The sequence below is a fragment of the Triticum urartu genome, chromosome 7A (genome assembly GCF_056163025.1).
Source record: "Triticum urartu cultivar PI428250 chromosome 7A, HENAU_Tu73, whole genome shotgun sequence".
Classification (NCBI taxonomy): Eukaryota; Viridiplantae; Streptophyta; class Magnoliopsida; order Poales; family Poaceae; genus Triticum; species Triticum urartu.
Genome location: NC_141879.1, coordinates 538,840,433 through 538,858,187, shown reverse-complemented (window position 1 = coordinate 538,858,187; position 17,755 = coordinate 538,840,433).

Genomic DNA, 17,755 nt, shown 5'->3' with positions numbered 1-17,755 from the left:
ATCTAGGGTTTACATGGAGTCAGTTACATAAGAAGGAATCTTCGGTCGCCAAGCTTGCCTTCCACGCCAAGTAGAGTCCAATCCGGACACGGTGCAGTCTTCGGCCTTCACGTCTTCATAGCCCATCAGTTCAGCCCATGGATAACAGGTCGGACGCCCGAGGACCCCTTAGTCCAGGACTCCCTCAGTAGCCCCGAAACCTGGCTTTCAATGATGAGGAGTCCACGGTGCAGATTATCTTCGGCATTGCAAGGCGGGTTCCCTCCTTCCAAACTCCAGAATAGTCTTCGGATAAAGTAACTATATCCGGACCTATGTATACAATGGCAGAGAATGTAATACCCCATGAGACGAACTTGTTGATGACATCATATCATGCCTGCCCGGTCACTATTTCCAACCGTGAGCTAGCGAGCTGCCCCACATCTCGGGGTGCGGTTTTACCGGCACATCTCGTCAAGGTAGAGATCGTGTCCCTTTATCTACGAGATTTTCATTAATGCAGGCATGGGTAACCCAACTGTCCCCTGGGTACAACTCCTTGGTGATAGGTAAGTATAGAGACCCCGGGGGAGACGCCCAATATTCGGGGCCTTTATATAGGGATCTAGTCTCGTTTTCTTCCCTTGCGCTTGCTTCTTCCTCAACCCTAGCCACCCCAAGTTCCAACCCTCGGGTTTCAATCGCCACCAGCCCTAGTCATGTCTGGATCCAACCCTCAGGGCCGGTGGGTGGCTTCTACTGTCACAGAGGAGGACATTGTGAAGCTCCGCGTAGCGAGGTATCTGACCTCGGAAATCTTTCATCGGCTTCCGACACAAGGGCAAGTCATACCGACCCCTAGATCTGGCGAGAGGGTAGTATTTGTATCCCACTTTCTTCACGGGCTAGGGTTCGCGCTTAACCCCTTCGTCCGGGGGCTCATGTTCTACTATGGGCTAGATTTTCATGATCTGGCCCCGGAGTCTATTCTCCTCATCTCGACTTTTATCATCACGTGTGAAGCCTTGCTCTGGACTCCTCTGCACTTTGGTTTGTGGCTCAAGACCTTTGACGTGAGGCCGCAGGTGGCAGAGAATGAGCAGGCAGAGTGCGGCAGCGTCACAATAGGCAAGTTGGCCGGCGTGGTTTGGCCCGAAGGATCTTTCGCCAAATCTTCCGACATATGGTAGCAGGGGTGGTTTTATATCAACGAGTCGCGGGGCCCCAAGTGGGCGGCTACACCTGCGTTCCGGCCCAGCCCTCCAATTCAGCTCGCTTTGTGGGTCAATGAGGGATTGGACTGGGGATCCTTCCATGAAGTGCAGACTCTGCAAAGTCGCATCCGGAGCCTTACCGAGAAGGGCATCGATCTTGTGAACGTCGTTCAAATAATGCTAGTCCGCCGGATCCTGCCATGTCAGTGGCGGCCTCTTCGTATGTGGGAGTTTAACCCAGAAGGGCGGCGGACTCTACAGCACTTCGGCACTACGCATGAAGGAATGTGGAAATTATATTTTGGGGAACGAGAGCAATGGCCGGACACCACCGAAGACGTTGGTCTTGACTAGAATCATCCGGACACTTCGGTAAGTACTCGATATCCGAGAACCTTCAGTTCAGGCATCTCTTAACAAGATACTGAACAAACCGTCCCTGTACAGGACTGGATAAATAAAGTGGCGCTAATCTGGTGTCCGGCGCCTCTTCCCGAAGGCCCTATGACCGACCTGCTGACGAGAATGCTGATTCCGACACCGTATTAGGTGGCTGCATTCGGGGAAACCGAAATCCCTTTGCCCAAGGGCAAGAGTGCAGAGGGGGCCCTCCAGGGCAAGAAGAGGGTCGCCTCCGAAGATGAGGAGGGGAAGCCTTCCAAGAGAGGAAAAACGCCATCGTCGAGCGGCTTGGGCCGGGCGAGCGAGGTTGCCGTAGAGTTCGATGAAGAGGACGAACCTCGAGGCAGACAGTAAGCGAGGCTGGGGTACTTTGAATGCACCTCATTCTTTTCCTATTAGTGAAGTAATCATCCGATGTATGTTCGTCCATGCAGGTTAACGCCTGGTGCTTCTCAATCGTCCTCCTCCTCGGGAGATCTTCTTCCGGAGATGATGGAGAGTGACACGCCTCCTCCGGCCACATCGCCCAATAGGGGACATGATACCGAGGTATCGTCCCGATGGGCTCCTCCTGAACACCAAGTAGTATAGGAAGCGAAGAAGGTGTTACCCGAAGGCAGTGCCTTTGTCACTCGGGGCTCCGGGATCAAGACTGGCGTCCCCAAACCGTCTGGTTTACAGCCGGAGACGATTCTGGAGGCAAGTGAGCGGGTTCCTTCTCAGGAATGTCGTACTCCGGCGACGGTTTCCGAAGACCCGGAAGCGCCGGACATGCTGATGGGCTTGCTACGACGAGCATCCATTTCAGAAGAGCACCATACCTTGATGGCTACGGTGGTCAAAAGGGTTCTATCCGCGAAGAGTGGATTGAACGAGGCCTTCACGAGCCTTCTAAGAGGTTTTGAGGTTTGTGATGTAGTTTTGTCAATTGAATTTTATTGACAGAATGCACCTGTTGTATATGTAGTAGCCCCTGAGACTCGGATTGTCTTCTGAAGGAAGCCATCGGAGGGTCAAAGAGATATGCTTAGGTATTAACCTTGGTTTAATTTGAAATACAGGTTGCTTCCCCTCCTGTGGCTGTCTAGAATACGGAAGTGGCTGAACTACAGCAAAATCTGGATATTGCGGAGGATGATATTGCATTGATCAACAGACGTCTTGATGACTCGCAAAGTATGTATTTCGAGCATTCTTTACACCAGTGTGCTTGACGCGGGAAAGTGCTTTATATGAGATGCGCATGAAATGCAGATGGTGCTGCCGTCGTGGAGGCTCTTCGGGTGGAGCTAGTCCGGGCCAAGGTGCGGGTCCGACTTAGTGATGTTGCTGCTGAAGAGGCATCGGTTGAACTGAAGGTCGAACAAGCTACGCGATGCCAGGGCGAGGAGAAGGTATCCATGATGACACTCGCTTTGGAGAATGCTACTGGCTGCTGCGAATTTCTTGAGAAGGAAAATCAAGTTTTAACGGCTGAACTGGACAAGGCCCGACAGGAGGCAAGAGAAGTGCGATCAGAGTCCAGAGCGCTCCGTGAGGAGGTTCGGCAGGCGAAAGAGATAGTGGCTGGAAAGCCTTTTCTGCTGCAGACTAAGTTCGGTGACCCGGGCTATGCTCATCTGAACCAAGTGTGGAGTTCTCCGGATGAGTATTTGGACTTGCCGAAGAGTTCTTCCAATGCAGCGCGGTATTACCAAGCACGAGCTGGATATGCAACGGAGAAGCTTTTTTGGTCACAGTTCGGTGCGTCGAAGCACCCGCTGCTGCTTAATGAATAGATGTCCCAATGGGCCGAACTTCATAGGGTATCTGGCGCTACCATGAAGGATATTATAATCCGGTTGTGGCCAACCAAGCCTGCGCCGAGTAGCTATTTCGGTTTGGTGCAGAAGCTTGTCGACGTGGTGTCGTGACTCGATGCTGCGAAGCGGTCGGCGTGCATTGAAGGTGCATGGATGGCCCTTGCCCGAGTCAAGACATTCTGGGGAAAGATGAAGGCCAACGACGTCGTAACGAAGGGTCCTCCTGAAGGCAGGGACCGTCCGGAATCGGAGAGTTATTTTGAAGACGTCCTGGAGGCCGCCCGCTTGATAGAGGGTCAATGCTCGAAAAACATAATGTTCGAGTGAGGTGTATGATGATTGTAAAAGACATCTTTATAGTTAATCTATTTATGTTTTGCTCGAAAGGCTTGAATTCCTCCTGTGCGGTCGTTTTAATATAATCTGAAAGTTTTCCAGTCGTCTGCTTCAACCCGCTCGTAGGAAGTATGGGGGTGTTCGGAAAAGCATTTAATCACTCTTTATCCAACGTCTTGGTCCATGAAGGAGGTGATAATGCGGCGAACCAGGCAATCGGACTATAAGGCGTTAGCACTTTCACTTAACCATAGGAGTTTTATGGTGGGGCTACGACATAGCCCCTGGTGTGTATGCGGCGTGTGGTGTCTTGCATATCTGATCTGAAAGATCCCTCGTGTTACACGGAGAATCGCTAAAGATTCCAATAAGCCGTCAAGTGGTTGACCAGCTCTCGCTGCATCATGACAGTTAGTTTTCGGCTTTCTCTACTGAGGTGCTCATCCGGTCTAGGCCAGGGCACAATCGCAGTAGTTCCCCCTTTACTACCCTAGCCGATAGAGCGGAACGTAGGGTAGCAAACACAGGAGCCGGGCAACCCAACTATTGACCCAAGACAATGATTCGGAGCTAATGCATCTAAGGCCAAACTTGCGACGCCGAAGTACGCTATAGAGCTGTTCGGACTTTTACTGGCAGCTCATTCGTTCCCATGTCGAGCCCCTGGCAGGGTATGCCGAGGTGTATCTGCAGAGCGGCCGTTAGGGCCGTACTTATTGTTGAAAGAGTATGAAGATTGTTCGGATGAGACTTACTGAGAACGGAGCAACATGCCAATGATAAATTTATGTATGTATATAATAAAAAAGAAACCGCGAACCCGGCTATTTGACATGCCCGGGGTCGGGATCAGAGGAAAGAGGGCATAATACAGGCTCAAATAAAGAGTGTGGTCCACAAAAAGTTATTTTGGACCTCCTGTCGCACGTCTGCGTCGCCCGTCCTCGGGGAGGGGAATCCTTAATGGAAGTAGCCCCTTAGGTGAGCATACGGATCCGAACTCTGATAGAGTCTGTTGTAGATGCTGTCCAGCTGGTCACCTATTCTTTAGGGATGATACAGAAAAATAGAGTAAGCGGATAAAAAACGTTATGGGAATGCTTGTAGGGTGGTCCGTATTGTGCTTCCGCCGATGCGCTTGGTATCTCGAGTGCGTAGTGATGTGCACATGGTGCGAATTTTGCCAGTACAGTACGTGGGTGGCGGAAGACGAACTGCTACTTGCGTTCCGAGAGTAGTCGAACATCGGAGGGGAACTGTTTCTGGCCCCTAGCGTTCTGTTGGTGAGCCGATCCGTCATCTTTATCGCCTGGTGGCCTCCTCCCCTTGTGGTCAGTGTTAAGCTTGCCTGCCTGCTTGAAGACCCAACAGTTTCGGTTGGTATGATGGGCCGGCCTATCGGGGTGACCGTTAATTTGACAAGGTCGGTCCAATATCCTGTCCAGGGTGGATGGTCCATCTTGGTTTTCCTTTAGTGGCTTATTCCGTTGACCGGGCTTCAGATTGTGAAATCCGGCGCTCATCGTTGTGTCGTGTATATTACTGCAACTGTTGTGTTCGGTTCATCGTGGCTTGTCGTTGCCGTCTCGGATTTCGGAAGTGCCCGGACCGCCGGCATCGTTGCTTTTACGAGCAAGCCAGTTGTCTTCTCCTGCGCAAAAGCGGGTCATTAGAGCGGTAAGGGCTGCCATGGATTTGGGTCCTTCCTGGCCGAGGTGACGTGCTAGCCATTCATCCCGGACGCTATGTCTGAAGGCCGCAAGGGCTTCTGCGTCTGGACAGTCGACAATTTGGTTCTTTTTGACTAAGAACCTAGTCCAGAGCTCCCTGGCTGACTCGTCGGGCTCCTGGACAATGTGACTTAAGTCCTCGGCGTATAGTGGCCGGACATATGTTCCCTGGAAGTTGTCTCGAAAGGCGTCTTCCAAATCTTCCTAGTTGCCAATGGAATTTTCTAGCAAACTGTTTAGCCAGTACCGAGCTGGCCCTTTAAGCTTGAGAGGTAGGTATTTAATGGCGTGGAGGTCGTCTCCGCGGGCCATGTGAATATGAAGGAGGTAATCCTCGATCCATACCGCGGGATCTGTTGTTCCATCGTATGATTCGATGTTGATGGGTTTAAACCTGTTTGGAAATTCATGCTCCATTACTTTGTTATTGAAGCAAAGAGGGTGTGCGGCTCCTCTATGTTGGGCCACACTATGAAGCACCTCCGGCGAGCTCCGTTTACGGTGCTCGAACCGGGCATGGTCGGCTTTATAGCGTCCAAATAGGCGACCATCATCGTCGGTCGGGGTATATCTTCGTGATCTGTACATCGATCTTGTACGTCCTGCTCTACCCTCCGTGTCTTGGTTGATATCGCGGGTATTACCCTAAGCTGTTTTGTTTGAATGCCGGATTGGTTGGTATGGTACTCTGCTTGGGATGCTGCTTTGTCTGGACCGAATTGTGGTCGGCCCGCCGCATTGTTCGATGGTGGTATGGGTTCCATCGCTCTGCCATCGTATTGAGGGAGCCACCTATTCTTGGGGTGGCTTTTGACTGGGCTGCTAAGGCCGTATTCTTCGGAGGCCAAGACCTCGGTCTATCTATCGTTGAGCAAATCTTGGTTTGCTTGAAGCTATAGATGCTTCTTTCTTAGGCTCCTTGTAGTGGCTATAAGCCGGCGTTCGAAGCGCTCCTGCTCGAGAGGTTCCTTGGGTATGATAAAATCCTCGTTGCCGAGGGTCTCCTTTTCCTCAGAGAGTGAAAGATAATTGATGTCCTCCTAGTCCCCATATGTGGTCTGTTCATCAGAGCTGTCTTGCCCGCCTTCCTGTTCCTCCTGCTCGAATTCTAGCTCAACGGGGTCTTTGTTGTCTGGAGTAGCGTCTTCTCTGGTGCTGGTAGTGTTTTCTTTTGGGCGATGTGACCTAGAGCGCCGGTGTCCGGGCTGTGTACCAGGCAGTTTATTCTTGGCCAGGTCCTCCTTGTCATCATTGAGAGCGCCGTAAGGTGTGGCTATCATACACATGTCATACCATGAAGTGGTCATCCCGTGTCGAGCGAGTAGTAAGCTCTGGCCCTGCCCCTTATCGCCGTCCACACCGTCGGTGTCTTCAGGGCAGGGGTCGGGCGTGTTGGTTAGGTTTTCAATAGTGGCTACGAAGTGGGTGGCGGGTGGGAAACAAAATTCTCCATCATCCGCTGAAAGTTCGAACCGAACATAGTTCGGCGACGAGTCGTTTGCCAGGGATAGGTTTTTTAGCGAATTTAGTATATCACCCATGGGCGAGTGTTGGAAGACATCTGCGGAGCTGAACTTGAAGATCGATAACCGATCGAGTTCGGTATACGCGGGCTCGCAGGGTTCAGAGCTCGACATCAGAGGCGAGTCCGAGGTTCTGTTGATGCAGATACCGTATGAAGTGGAATCTGCGCGCGGCTCCAGCACTGCGGAATTGGTAGCCCCCGTGATGGGGTCGAGCTTCCCATCTTCGGGCGACTTGATCTGCTCCGGATTCAAGGCCATAGCTGCTACAGGAGCTATCTCCTGGAGGCGGCCCGATGACAGGTTCAAGCCATGTTCATCGAGGCAATGGGGAGCGGCTGCCGCGGTCTCAAATCCGTCGAAGATCAAATCTCCATGTATGTCCGCGACGTAATTCAAGCTTCTGAATCTGACCTGATGGCCAGGGGCGTAACTGTCGATCTGCTCCAGATGGCCAAGCGCGTTGGCCCGCAGCACGAAGCCACCGAATATGAAGATCTATCCGGGGAGGAAGGTTCCTCCTTGGACAGCGTCGTTATTGACGATTGAAGGGGCCATCGAACCTTTTGTCGACGGCACAGTGGAACTCTCAATGAAAGCACCAATGTCGGTGTCAAAACCGGCGGGTCTCGGGTAGGGGGTCCTGAACTGTGCGTCTAGGGTCGATAGTAATAGGAGACAGGGGACACGATGTTTACCCAGGTTCGGGCCCTCTCTATGGAGGTAATACCCTACTTCATGCTTGATTGATCTTGATGAATATGAGTATTACAAGAGTTGATCTACCACGAGATCATAATGGCTAAACCCTAGAAGTCTAGCCTATGAATATGGTAATGAGTATATGTGGTGTCCTTTCCGGACTATCCCCTTCGGTTTATATAGACACCGAGGAGATCTAGGGTTTACATGGAGTCGGTTACATAAGAAGGAATCTTCGATCGCCAAGCTTGCCTTCCACGCCAAGTAGAGTTCAATCCGGACAGGGTGCAGTCTTCGGCCTTCACCTCTTCATAGCCCATCAGTCCGGCCCATGGATAACAGGCCGGACGCCCGAGGACCCCTTCGTCCAGGACTCCCTCAAGCGCCAGCGCGCACAGTGTCCTTGTTTCCTCTTTGGTGCAAAGGAGGCAAGCACAGACGCGGAGTACCGAGGCATCAAGCAAAGGTTTCCATATCGGTGCAACGAGACCAAGACCAGCAGGACGGCAGGACGAAGGTCACCGTGGAGCCCAAGACGGCGTCACCACCAGAGCCTTTGGCAGGCGAAGACTGCTTTTGTCAGGATAAGCTGTACTAGTTGTCCCCTTTCGAATTGGACATTGTTGGCTCCCTTCCCTCTCAATATTTGGGGAGAGGACCAGGGCCTCTATAAATAGGACTAGCCACCACCATAGCTAGGGGGATCGATCCGAACACCCACAAGTTCACCAAGCACAAGAACACCTCTCCTCAGGAGGTTGTTCTTCCCCTTGTACTGTTCATCCTCAGCCCAATAGGCAATCCACCACCACCACACTGGAGTAGGGTATTACACCACAACGGTGGCCTGAACCAGTATAAATCTTGTGTCCTTTGTGTTGTGAGTTCGTCGAGTTAGTTCTTGAGATCTTAGCGAAGCTAGGACGTGGATCGGTAGGGGGAGATCTTCGCGGGCACCCCAGTGTTCGAACCTTGAGGGTTTTGTCGGAACCCAGAATCCGACACTTGGTGACTGCAACGTTGCTGATGGTGGGAGTGCATAGCATGGGAAGTGCACCCACGACGACCGTGGTCCTAGGATGATCCCTGAAGTCGAAGGTGATCTCGGCCTCTGGTGTCGCGTGGCCTCGAGGAGCCTCCTACTGTGGTCGAGGAGTGCTCACCCGACGGAATAGCTGCTTGATGTGGTGGACAAAGGCAGGAGCTTGTGACCCGCTGATGATGCACGCGACTGCGTGGGGTGCTGGGACCGCAAAGCGCGCGATGAAATGGCCGCAAAGCTCCTCCCAGGAAGATAAGGTCTTCGGGAGGTCGCGTAGCCAGCATCGTGGCGTTTCCGTGAGGGCCACATGGAGCCAATTCGCCATGGCCTTGTCGTCACCACCCGCCGCTTGGATGGCCTGCATCTACTGCAGGAGGGACTCCTCAAGGTCCGCAGCACCATCGTACCGTGGGGGCAGCGCCGGTCTGAACTTCTCCGGCCACCGTACCTGGCGCAGGCTGGGGGCGAAGGCTGGATGGCCCGCGGCACCCCGAAGGCCCCCGACGACCAAGTCAGTGGAGTGGCATCCGCCATGGGAACCACGAGGCGAGGGCGGAGCGCGGTCAGTGAAAAGACGGAGCTTCGACACGCCCCTACCTGTCGCGCCAAATGTCAGATTCAGGGCTCCACAGACCCAAGAAGGTTCAAACTGTAGGGCTTGTGCAAGGATCTCAACCGACCCAAGCCTCAAGCTCGCCGCCCCATGGCCTAGCCTAATTGAGCTCACACGAACAAGGAAGAAGATGAACGCGACAGTTTACCTAGATTCGAGCCACCTTGCGGTGTAGAACCCTACTCCTTCTTTGTGGTGGATTGGCCTCACGAGGAGGCTGAGGATGAACTAGTACAATGGTTGAGCAAGCTCGCGAGGGCTCTGGTGGTGAGGGTGGAATGGATCTGGTCCGGGGGGATTGGATTGGGTTCCTCCCCTTCTACGGTGGTAGCTAGCCTATATTTATAGTGGCATTGGTCCTCTTCCCTCAAAACATCGGCGTAAAGGGATCCCAAAGTGGCCAATTTGGAAGGGGACAAGAAGTACATCTGATCCTAACGAAAGGTGGTCTTCGCCTGCAAAGCTTCTGGTCGCGATGCCGTGGTGGGGTCGACGATGACGTGCGTCCTGCCGAGCTCATGGTCTTGGTCTTGTTGCACCAGAATGGAAACCTTTGGGGCCTTCCTCGGGAAACGACATCTGTCCTTGCTCCCTTAGCACTGAAAGGGAAACTGCCTCCTCTGCGCCCGCTGGTGCCCGCCTAGCCTTGGTCGTCATGGCTCACGTCATCGTGGCCTCATGAGGCTGGGTACCTACGTAGAAATCTCCGCTCCTCGGGAGGCAGCCTGGGGAGGCCGGTCCTCTAGAGGTCTTGACGTCGTCCGCCTCGTGAGGCCGGGGGACCTCACGAGGGTCTTGTCTTGGAGACCTTGTCACTGAGCTGCACTAGGCTGTCGATGGGCCCATGCACTGGACCACAGGTAGGCAAGTATGGGTACCCCCAATCCCAGAACGCCGATGGCTTACTCTCGGCAATGCTCTTGTAGAGACCTTTCTCTATAATTCCCTTCAATAAGCTATTTTCTTGCTCAAGTATAACTTGGGTAAGAGAATCATTAGTAGAGTCAAGAGAACTACTTGAAGCAACAATATTGTATTTAGCATGATTATGGTTACTACTAGAAGAAGAATCTTTCTTGCTCTTGTTGCAAGATTTTACTTGTGGCATATAAGTAGACAAGAGAAGACGTTTGGTAATGTAAGAAGAACTCTTATTTCGAAGATCATCATTGATAGCTTTTAGGAACTCATGCTCTTGCTCTAAATTTAGCTTCTCAAAGCGTAGCTTCTCATGAGTCCTTAGGAGCTCTGTATGATCCTCTAGAGTTCTTTCATGAGATAACTTAAGAGTGTTTAATTGCTTAGTTAGACGCTCAATCTCCTTCTTATCATTGTCATTCGTTTCATCTTGATTAGCATGATTACTAACAAGTTCATTTTCATCACTAGTTTTATCAACAAGTAAATCATCATCACCTAGCAAATCATCTTCATCACCATCGAAATCAAGATACTCAGGGTGTGATACCTTGGGGCATTTAGCCATGAAGCATCTTCCAATTCCTTCATTCGGTGAATCAAATATGTGGTGGGACTTGGATGACACTCGTGCAAGACCGACAACACCTTCATCTTGAGTATAGTCAGAGTCAGAGTGATAGCTTATCTCGGAGTAGTTGTCAGAGTCGGAATTGGAAACCCATTCACCAACGTGAGCTTGATGTCTTCGTCTTGTGTAGCTCTTTGATGACTTGTCCTTCCTTTTCAGATCCTTGCTTCTTCGAGAGGGTCTTCATTCATAACGATCATCTCTACTCGTGCTCTCTCTTGGAGGTGATTCATCTCTTCTACTTCTCCTTTTCGGTTAGTCTTCTCTTTTCTTGTAGGGAGTCGTACAGTCATTGGAGTAGTTTCTGGGTCTTCCACAATTGTAGCAATTACGATCACGACTAGAAGATCTTTTGTCATTGTAGGACCTTGCCTTGAAGCTTCTCTCTTTGCTTCTACTCTTGTAGAATTTGCTGAAGTTCTTTACCAATAAGCTCAATTCTTCATTGGAGACTTGCTTTTCACTTGATGTTGTAGGACATCACTTGAAGCTTTGTAAGCACCACTTGACTTATTGTGAAGCTCTTCCATATCCTTGAGTGACATCTCATGAGCAACAATTCTACCAATGAATTCCGTGGGCTTGAGATCTTTGTAATTGGGCATCGTTTGGATCAATGTGCACACGGTATCATATTTTCCATCCAAGGCTCTAAGGATTTTCTTGATGATGAATTTGTCGGTCATCTCTTTACTTCCTAAGTCGGCAATCTCATTTGTGATGAGAGCAAGCCTAGAGTACATTTAGGCGACTCCTTCACCATCCTTCATCTTGAACTTGGGGGCATGATGGACCCGCCGCCCTTGCCGGCGGGAGGCTCCAACTCTGTTTTGATTTACAATTTTTTGGCCTTATTTATGGATGGGAGATCCTATAAAATGAAGAGCATTTCGTAAACAAATCAGTGCCTTGTCTGAATCGAGAATGGAAATTTCATTTCTTGAACCATGGATATAGACTTTGAAATGGTGACCAGCTACCCGACGGCTGAGATGTGCATTCGTACAAAGTAATTTAGTACAGATATCGAAAGCATTGTCATTTTTCGATTTGAGTTCCGGAGATATAGGTGGGAAGTTATGGATAATGCGGGGGAACTTTAACTCAGGAAGGCAAGGCGAAAAAAACTCATTGACGATGGAAGAATGCCTTTCCCGCCCAGCCCGCCCCCGGGGGTGTATCTAGCATTGCCAGAGAGCGTGAGGAGGTGTGTCTCTCCAGAAGATCTCTTGGGATTCACTCGGTGCTAGTCTTTGGTGGCTCTGTATGGATCAAGTCTTCATTCGTGTGGTATCAGGTTGTATCCTTCCAATCTAAGCTTCTCTTCATCGATAAATGATGTTGTTTTGGTTTGCTGGTCCTTTGGGCCTTAGCGAGATGTCTTCGCAACTGTGTACTACAAGAAGTTTTTCTGGCTCATATGAGGAAGGGTTAATGACGGCGGCTCGAACCAGTGCTTCTAGTGGTTGCTAGGTGGTCTACGGATCTAATTGTATTTTTTGTTTTTTTCATGAATACGCAACAATTGTGTATCATTCCATTGATAGGTAGGGGAGAACAAGAGTATTACAATGAGAGGAGGAGGGAGGGGGGTAACCGCCCACTACTTATGCTCAGAGGCGTAGAGAGAGGTTACACGAGCAGAACACGGGATCCTCGGCCCGGAGAGGTTCAAGGTGGCATGAGATTAGCTATGTCTTTAGCGCCAGCCAAGGCCCAAACCCTAGCATCGTCCTTGATGGCCTGGAGAAGAAGCACGGCAGAGGGACTAGCATTGTCGAAGATGCAAGCGTTGCGGTGACGCCAGAGGGACCATGCAGAGAGAAGCACCAGGGAGGAGAGCCCTTCGCGCATGGCGGTAGGCGCGACCGCGACCGAGGCTTACCACCAGCCCAGGAAGGAGGCCTCGGGGTCCTGGGAGGATCGGGGCACGGCACCAGGTGAGAATCTCGTGCACTAGAAGAAACCTGTTAATCCATGACAGATTTGTGATGACGTTCTGAGAATCCGTCACAGTATATGACGATTTTCTCTCATCCGTCACGGAAACCGTCATCGATAAGTAAGATGTGAATGTGCCCAGAAATCCAACGAAGCCCATATGTTTTTTGTCTTTTTCCTGAAATCCGTAGATTTCAAATTTTAATAAAAAGAATGCAATCAAGACTTGATCCCAAGACCTCGTGAGTCAAGAGACTAGTGCGTGACAACACTCCTACCCACATGACTAAAGGAGCATCGAAACTACTACATGTACGAGCATGACTTGTCCGATTTGATACGATGCAACATCCAGCCGTTGTTGGACTTAGAGTCCAACTGACATACGGTTTGATCTGCTCTATCAGATATAATTCGTACGTGATTTGTCGTACGTATAGCATGGTTGAAGGAGCATTAGGTCATTTATCTTTTGATAATGCATCTATAATAAAAGTTTTAGTAAAAAAAAGGTGTGCCATGGATCAAACCGTGCACCTCTCACCTACTTGAATAGTTCATACGTGTTGGTCAAGAAATCATGGTGTGACAGATTGCGGATATAAATATATATATAAAAAAACTTTGCACTCGTACACAACAACTATATATATATATATATATATAATAAAATTCACGACTTCAAAATTTAATTCAAGTTTACTTAACTGGTGTGACAGATTGCAAATATAAATTTGCAAGAAAATTTTTGCAGAGATAAAGATTTGCACTCGTACACAACATCTCTCTATATACATATATATAATATGTGACTGCAAATATTAATTCATGTTAATTTAAAAATATATAAATATAATTTTTCAATTTCATTTATATTGAAATCAACATAGTCCAACTGTATTATGTAAAACCGTCATGGTCGGTGACTAAAAACTCATAGGACTAGTAGGGCTTTTTAACGTAGTCCAAGTCGTGACGGACTGCTGCTCCTTCTTTTTTTAATTAGGAAACGGACTGCCCCTGCCCCCTGCTGATGTGGTGATCCAGTGTGAGCGAAAAACTCGCGTTGTGATTGGTTGACCAAACCCTCCCACGGATCGCACATCTAAACCGTCTGCTCCTCCGAGATCCGACGGCTAGCAAATCTTCCCCTCTTTCTTGACTGTTCTTCAGCCCACCCACGCGTTATCTCCGCCCGTGACCAGCGCCCCCACGCCGCACCAACCCACCTTCTTCCTCTCATGCCGCCAGCCCGCCGTACCCACCTCCTCCCCTCCTGGCTCCTCCCTGTCGTGCACACATCCTCCTGTTCTGACGCCTCCCCGCCGTGCCCAGCTTCCCCTCAACCGGCCGCGCTGCCTGCACTCCCACCGCCCCGCCGTAGTGTCCCCTCCTCTGGCCAAATCCGGCTGAGATCCGCGAGTCCACGGCAACCGTGGGAGGATAACGGCGCGGCAACGGGCGTCCTCCCTCCCTGCACACTTGCGGCAACTACCACATCCCCTTCCCTCACCTCTAACCTCCACTCCCCGACCCCCTTTCCTCACCTCTAGCCTCCACTCCCCGATCCAGCCCCTAGTGCACAACACGGAGCCGGTCTCGTCGATGCAGGTCGCGCCCATATCGCTGCAGGGAGCGAGCGACCCCATCGTGGGCGTGCTGAATCGCGGGGATGCACAGAGCCGCCACCGGGCCCAGCAGCTGCGGATGCGCCCTGCTAGGAGGCTGCCATCCTCTGTCGCCAGGGGGCCCGCATACGTCGCCTACGCAGTCCTCACCGCCGGATTCTCTGACTACCGCGCTGCTATGAGCCGCTCGCTCCACCAGGTCCTCTTTCCTCTATACTTTCGATTTTTTTTCAGGCTTTCTTAAGGTTTGTCCACGCGCAGGCAATGTCGACCATGGGTTGAGGCCTGATACTGGCGGATAAGGTTCTCTCTTCAATAACATCAGCAAGGATGGCCGGATCTCCGTCGAGAAATCCAAGGAATACCCACACCCTTAGACAGAATTAGGATTGGGAGTTTGTATTTTTAGTTTATTCTGTTTTGGTGGTCCTTTGCAGATGTACTGTCAGGAAATATCCGTAGTTTAAAGTTTTTGTGTAATTTTCTCTGCTGTGTGTATGTATTTTTTTAAGGAACATATGTATTTTTTCTTTTATTTAATGACATGTGCATACATCTTTTGTAAAATGTATACTGGCTCAGAATTTGCAATTGTTTGTAGATGGACCAAGAGAAATTAGATGGCTAATTGTTGAGATTGAAACCAATGGGCCTTGGACATACCTAAAATTTAACGGACCAAAGTTCTAACTGGGCTGACTACATGTGGATGTTTGTCTTAGATGGAGCTTTAGTGAGCCAAAATTCTTATTGGGCCGATTACTTCATAGGCTACCATGTCAGATTCTGATGTGGCACATAAGTTAACGCCGTTATGAGCATGTTAGTTAAGTGCCATGCATGACGGCCAAGAATCGTCACGGACCATGACGGTTTTGGATGATCCGTCATGCAGTGTGCGGTGGTCCAATTATGACGCGATATACATGACGGAATTTAAATCCATCATGGGTTCCCATCCATGATGGTTTTGCACAGGTCTGTGACGGACTCAGACCGTCATGTATTAACAGAATTCTTGTAGTGGTGCCAGATGATCCTGGAGAACGAGCAGTGAAGAAGCAGGTGATCGATCGTCTCGAGCTCCTGAGCACAGAACGCGCAAAGATCACCGTGCGGGAGCCCGTGCCAGGCAGCAGTCCAGCAGCGATCCATGTCGGCCAACCAAGCGAAGAACTGGATGCGGAGAGGGGCCCAAGTGCGCCAGGTAAGCTTCCAATGCGGGGCGATAGTTGAGCCGGTGAACATTGCCTGATAACAGGACTTAGCGGAGTAGGAGCCGCTGCTCGTCCATCACCAACGCAGCTCTTTGGGGTCGGTAGAGAGGGTTAGATGTTGGAGGAGCCGCCAAAGTTCCACATACTGCACCATGGCCTTGGGCCCCAAGGCGGCACAGATGTCGGAGATCCATGCCCGGCCAAGCAAACCCTGCGCAACGGAACCCGTCCGCCTGTGATACCTGGGAACCAAGGCCAGCACGGCCGGAGCGAGGTCGGCAACGGACTGTCCACCGATCCACCTATCCGTCCAGAATAGACAGGAGTTGTCGTCCCCCAAGATCAACATCGTGGAAGCGTTGAAGATGGCCTGGACATCGGCGTCTATCGGGATGTGGAGATGTCTCCAGGGTCTGGAGAGGTCAGTGGCCTTAAGCCAAAGCCAGCGAGCGTGGAAGCAATGCCAGTGCGCTACAAGTCCCGGATGCCCAGGCCCCCATACTCTAGAGGATGGCACCCTTGCGCCAGCTGACAAGATTGCCACCACCAGAGGAGTCAATGTAGCCATGCCAAAGAAACTCGTGCATGATGCGGTTAATCTTCTTGAGAATGGAAGATCTCAGTGCCATGGCCATGTGGAGGTGGGTAGGCATAGCGGTGAGGACGTGACGGACGAAGGCCAGCCTTTCATCGCGGGAAAGAAGCGAAGCGCGCCAAGTAGGAAGCTTACGAGCCATGCGCTCCACCAGAGGCATAAGGGCAGCCGCGGAGACTTTCCGGACTGAGAGAGGGATGCCCAAGTAGGTGATCGGGAAGTGCACGATCGGGCAGGAGAGCGTGCCCGTGATTTGTGCCACTTGCATGTCAGAACACTGGATAGGCGTGGTAGAACACTTCTGGAAGTTCGTGTGAAGGCCGGAAGCAGCTCCAAAAATTTGTAGCAGCTCGCGGACGACAAGGAGCTCCTGTGGGTCAGGATGACAGAAGATGACCACGTCATCAGCGTACAAGGAGATGCTCGAAGCCATCGGCGCTCGGTGAGGCGACGCAGAATGCCAGAGCTGGTGGAGAATTGAAGGAGAGAGTTGAGGGCATTGATGACCAGAACGAATAGCATCGGGGAGACGGGGTTGCCTTGACGCAAGCCCTTCTCATGACAGATGGGCGGACCTGGATTGTCGTTGATCAAAATACGGGTCTTGGCGGTGGAGAGTAGGATGGAGATCCATTCCCGCCATCGAGGACCAAAGCCAATATGGCGACGGACCTGGAGAAGGAACAACCAAGATACGGAGTTGAAAGCGCCCGCAATGTCAAGCTTGAGGAGCACACGCGAGGCACGCATGTTGTGGAGCTGACGAGCGGTCTGCTGGACGAGGATGAAATTGTCATGAATAGTGCGTCCCGTGATGAAGGCGTTGTGGTTGGAGGACACCATGGCGTCAAGGCGAGGGGCGAGGCGGAGCGACAAGACCTTGGCGAAAAGCTTTGCAAGGAGGTGAATGAGGCTGATCGACCGGTAGTCCGAGAGAGAGGAAGCGTCGGGCTTCTTCGGGAGAAGGGTGATGAAGGCTCATTGAGCTTCTGGAAGCCCAAGCCGTTCAAGTGATAGAGCTTATCGAATGCGTCACAAATGTCCTTCTTGATGGCATCCCAGCATGCACGAAGAAATTCGGACGTGAAGCCGTCGGGGCCCGACGCCTTTCCGGACGGGAGCTGCTTCGCCGCGGCCCAAATTTCGGCCTCGATGAAAGGAACCTCGAGGGACGAAAGGTCGAAGGAACGGCCGTCGAAACCCTCGAGGTTGAGGGTGGAGTCACGCGAATCAGCCGCACCCAGGATGCCGGCGAAGTGGTGAAAAGCAGCTTCCGTCATTCCGGCGTCGTTAGAGACGAGCACGTCGTCCACGCGCAGATGTCGGATGCGCTTCTTGTGGAAACGGTGAGAGGCACGGATCTTAAGGAAGGTCGAGTTAGTGTCCCCCTTGCGAAGCCAAGACAGACGAACACGATGTCGGGCGATCGTGCGCTCGAGGGACGCGAGGCCGAGGTACTTGAGCTTGAGACTCCTGCGC